Source organism: Montipora foliosa, chromosome 7 (genome assembly GCF_036669935.1).
Source record: "Montipora foliosa isolate CH-2021 chromosome 7, ASM3666993v2, whole genome shotgun sequence".
NCBI lineage: Eukaryota > Metazoa > Cnidaria > Anthozoa > Scleractinia > Acroporidae > Montipora > Montipora foliosa.
This window is the reverse complement of record NC_090875.1, coordinates 5,484,726-5,489,725: the sequence shown is the minus strand read 5'-3', so window position 1 is coordinate 5,489,725 and position 5,000 is coordinate 5,484,726. Positions and strand designations below refer to the sequence as shown.

Below are 5,000 nucleotides of genomic sequence, written 5' to 3'. Positions count from 1 at the left end.
TTATACTTGTACTGCACCTATCAACTTCTTTATGCGAGCCGAAGCATCTGTAGTGACCTCAATAATGTTTAGGAGACCCTTCAGCCTGGTAAGGATATTTTGGAGTGCCTGCTTCTCCATGTTAACAGATTTCATTTGAGTCTCTCTTTTATCAAGTACTTCTAGATCAATAATAAATGAAGTTGTCATTTCCATAAGAAAATAGCAGTGAAGCCAGGCGAGTCACACTGCCCATCTCCACATACCACAAGCTCCTTTCCTGTCAGCTGTCCGAAAATTTTCTTCTGTTGCCAGTCCCACCACTCGGAGATTATAGAGATGAGATACAGCCTCTGGGCTCTGAAAAATGTTGATTTGGATGGGAATGACCACCCCAAGAAGCGTGCAATCTTTGCAATCTAGGAATAATTGCAGCGGATGTCTGCAGATTGTTGACCACGGCACCATTCACTTTATAGGATGACCAGAATCTGCCCTTATGTCCCGATGGACAAGGCCATTTCAAGAGCACACTTGTACCCCACAGGGTGTACTCCACTCTTGTCTGCTGCTGACATCCTAGATGTTGGCACTTACTAACAAAGACTTCCACAAGTAGATCAAGAGAGCAGAGCACCTTTGTTCCTTGAACAAACCCCAGCTCCTTGCTGTAATTTTCATGCTCTTACCATTGGGTGGCCACTGACACATGAAACCGGTGTGATATTGGCACTTAGGCTCTCATTCTCGTCTCTGTCAGGGTTGTCTGTTTGAGTTGACACAGAGATCACTTCTACTTTAGTTGGTTCTGTTGAAGGCTCACTTTCATCATCCACTATCCCTGACAGCTCAAACAAGACTACACTGTTTTCCTCCACTGTCTTCTCATGCTCACTATTAGAGTCGCTCTCTTCCCTACAAGTTATATGATTAAAGTGCATTCAAATACATTTTAACAATAATTTTAAACAATCATTGATCAGGCCCAGTTGTTTCTGTGTGAGGGAATGGTTGGTAATCAATTACAAATGTTTCAGGGAGGATACAAAACATACAAACTAATAGGACACAAGACATACACGTACAGTGCACAATTATTCACAATTCAATAGAGCATTTTCACTCATGTGACTAAAATAAATGCTAATTTGATGAAACAAAAGAAACTATTTGCATAAAAATAGAGTTCAATTCCCAGTGGATTGGTTTGGAAAACCAACATGGCCATCGTTTCTTTCTTTTGGTACACCAACATGGATGCTGTGACGTCATGTGAAAACGCTCTATATGAAGTTACTGTGGTTTTGGCTTTGGCATCTGTAATAGTGAGGTTCTGCGATAAATATTTAACAATTATTCTTTGAAATCGAGGTGAATAGTGGTAGAATATTTACCGAGCCGCAATGCGGCAAATAAATGTTCTGCCACTTTTCACCGAGATTTCAAAGAATAATTGTTTTAGTATATACTCACGAAGTGATCTCAACAGCAATTGCAGAAAAAAACCATCCAAAGTCGATTTAATTGGCATTTCAATTCATGCGTGGGAAACGTGCAAGTGGCACAAAGCATGCGCGGAAGTGTTTACAGAAACTTCAAACATGGCAAATCTAAATAACCTTCGTTAAAAGCCTCCTCACAAAGTGCAAAATGGTCATTTAGCACTGTTTAAATCAGCAATCTAAATCGAAAGTCTGCTTGTTAAAACATTTTCACCGTTCAAAGTTTTTTAGGTTCATTTGAAATGGAAATTGAAAGTGCAGTTGGTAAAGGATCCACATGAAATGGTGGCTGTAATTGTGGTGAGCGTTGTAAAATGACCCGTCTTTTTTCCTTGCAACTATGTGGAACTTTCTTAAACATTTTTTTAATTCCTCAATTTCAGTTAGAAATTCGTTTCAGTGGGCGACCAGCCCTACAAGAGCAAATTGCTCCGAGAGAAGATTGTTTAATTTTCAGCAATAATTATCTGGAAAAACGAAGTCAAACACTAGTTGGCAAAAGTATGAACTCTTCTCTTACCTTTGAAAACTTTCAGGCCAAATTTTGTGGCCTTCTTTGTCTTCTGTAGCTCAGCATCATTTTGTATTCTCAATATTTCCGATTCATAAATGCTGGCGAGTGTACGCCAGCCATTTTGTTTTGTTTGGATCAAGCATTATTCACTCTGTAGGGAGTGAATAATGCTCAATTACTCCGAGATAGCGAACCAATCAGATTGCTTGAAACACCAAGATCACTGAGTGAGTATATACTAAATATTGATAATGTCCGGCCTTGGACTGACAGTTACACTCTATTTATAATATTGTTTCTAGCTTGCCACTTGCATACAATTCTATATGTAAACTTACCCCCAATATTCTTCATCACTATATTTACTAGAGCTGCAGCTGCACTCAACGTTTTCGTCAAGTTTGCTCAATGCATCTGATAAAGCTGACAAATTGCTAAACAAAATAGAACAGCAATAAATTATGTTACTGGAGGACAAGCAATCAACAAGAGAGCTGTCAAGTGTTTTAAAAAATATACTTTCTAAACTAGATTTTTACAAAATATTACTGCAGAGTAATGAAGCAGAATAGAAAAGACAAAAAAAGTGCTGCCTTTTTTGAAAATCCCTGAACTATAATGTCAGAATGCAAGATTATTACAAGAAACAATATCATTACAATATTATCCTTCAACACTCACAAGTTATCATTCTCCCTGTCTGAACCGCTACTACTGCTGTCATCAGTGGGTGAGTCAAACCCTGTTATGTTGAGAGAACCCGGAAAACTAGGTACAGTCATAGAATCTGCATCAAGTAAGGTTTACATTTTCAGTGGGATAAGATGTTCAGGTCAATGTTTTTGCCCTCATTTAAATACAGCTGCGCACCAGCAAATGTTGTTTCCATTGCATCGTTTACATACGAAAAGACATTCTGTATGGATCCATAACCTACTTTACTCTCACCTCGAATCGGCCACGGTGACAGTCCTTACGGGGCTTTCTTCAGCTAGAATTTGAGGGCCCCTCTTCAGTGGAGTAGACATTATCACAGAACCACTAAAATTCAACAGGATGCAAGCATTTCAATTCTTGCAAACGTCGCGGACACGTAAATATAACCAAATACTGTACTGTACCTTGATTGGTGTTGGAAACGTCTTTCAGTCTTTTTGCGGTAAACTATTTAGATTACGGAAAACATATAGGTTAGAATCAATAACGTATACATAAATAGACAGACACGTTCAAACAAGAGCAATATAATTTCTCACTTCTCCTGTCTTCGTAGCTCAAGTTAGAGCAATTGCTGTAGGAGAGCAGTATCAGACGGGTACGCAGACTTTGGTTTATGCATTTTAAAAGTCCTTCTTTACATAAATACGTCCATGAGCCTGATTCCAATTTTTCTTTGAGTCACTTCGCTTAGACAAACTTCTCTCAAAACTTCGTGGCAACAAGGTCTTTCTGCCACTGCCGTAAGGCCGCGAAAAATTCCCAAAAGCCCGTATACTTGTGAAATAAACAGTATTTCTACTAAAGTACATACAACACTACCGATCGCTGTGAGTTAAAGAGCATATGAGTGCTAAAGAACGATGATGGATGCGGATTCCTTTTCGACCATGAGGACATCGCACTATTTTGATTTCTTGACAGGCTGAACAATTTTCAAACCATGGAGCATGCACATGAGGCGTGGCACAACTCCTTTAATCCAGCTTCTCCATTTACTTGTTTCATGAATTAAAAAACATTTAAATTTTATGTGCTTAGGCTCATATCGTCGGAACCAAACGCAGCATTTCAAGAATATTGCACGAGAATCAGTGCATGTTTGCAATGCTTTGGATCGATTTAGAAAGGAATTCAACAGGAACGAATTATAGAGGCGATGTAGCTTGTAGATAGACAGCCTATATTTTAATGAAAATTAAAGCTACATATATGCTGGAACAAAACAATATAAGCTTAAATTACGTTGAAACTTAAATACTACAGGAATCTGTACATTATTTACAGACGAAAAGTAGTAGTAAAATCAATTGTCTCGTGTCTACAATCGTTAATTCAAACTAACCTCAGTTAACATGCACTCTTCTTCATAGAAATCCTTGAAGCACACTTGCGTTGTTGCTTCCTTGCATTTTCGCGCTGGGTTCAAATCGCCTGGATCTGCACTTGCAAACAACACTCCTTGTGAAGGTTTTCCTGGCCAGACGTAGCAATGCTTGCTTGCCTTTTGATCGAGATTATCCCTCCTTTCAACACTACAATTGACTTTCTTGACGACTCGAAGCCTTTGGAACTAGTGTTTCATTTCTGTCGGCACTGGAGATCTCCTTTCCAAGCAGCGACTCAAGATTAAAACAAGCTTTAGTTTTGTTTCGCCCACCTGATGTCGTCAGCTGACGCCTAAAGTCTTTGCTTGCGATACCTTTAGCACGCAGTAAGCAAATTTCCTCTTTCGATTTTGGAGAAACAAAAACCTGTTCGATTATTTTAGTCGTAGTTGACTCACAACATTCCGCCTATTCATTGCAGGACTGTGAGCCACCAAATTGTAAATGACATCATCCTTTTTTGGCGCGAAATGCAAATGAAAACCTTGCAAGCGAGACAAGTTGACCTATCACATCCGAAAAATCACGCTGTGCTCGCCAAAACATTTTTTCTTGGGATTCTCGTGAGGTCGACTTCTGGCAAGTCTATTCCAAGGTAATGTAAACATTTGCAACCAAAAGCAAAAAGTCATGTACGCGATACAGTCATATTATATTTCTAACTGAAGAACGTGTTGTAAATAATAGCTTTTGTGGAAAAACGTTTTATCCTGGTTGTTTTGTTGCTACAATTCAATTGCTAACATTTTCGACGCCATATTGGATGTTGTTTCACTCGGTGGATCTAAAACACAGGCCACAGTCAGGTCACAGGTCAGTGAGACCACTCTCTTTCCAGTTATTAATTCCTCTAGGAAGTGTTATTATTTCAGACTGCTGGAAATCATATAAAGAAAAGCT

General features: G+C 39.0%; 1 pseudogene; it reads right to left on the bottom strand.

Annotated features, from left to right (window-relative positions):
• The window catches only part of LOC138010312 (uncharacterized), a 299,228-nt pseudogene extending 299,033 nt beyond the window's left edge, over positions 1-195 (bottom strand).
• Between the last annotated feature and the right edge of the window lie 4,805 nt (positions 196-5,000).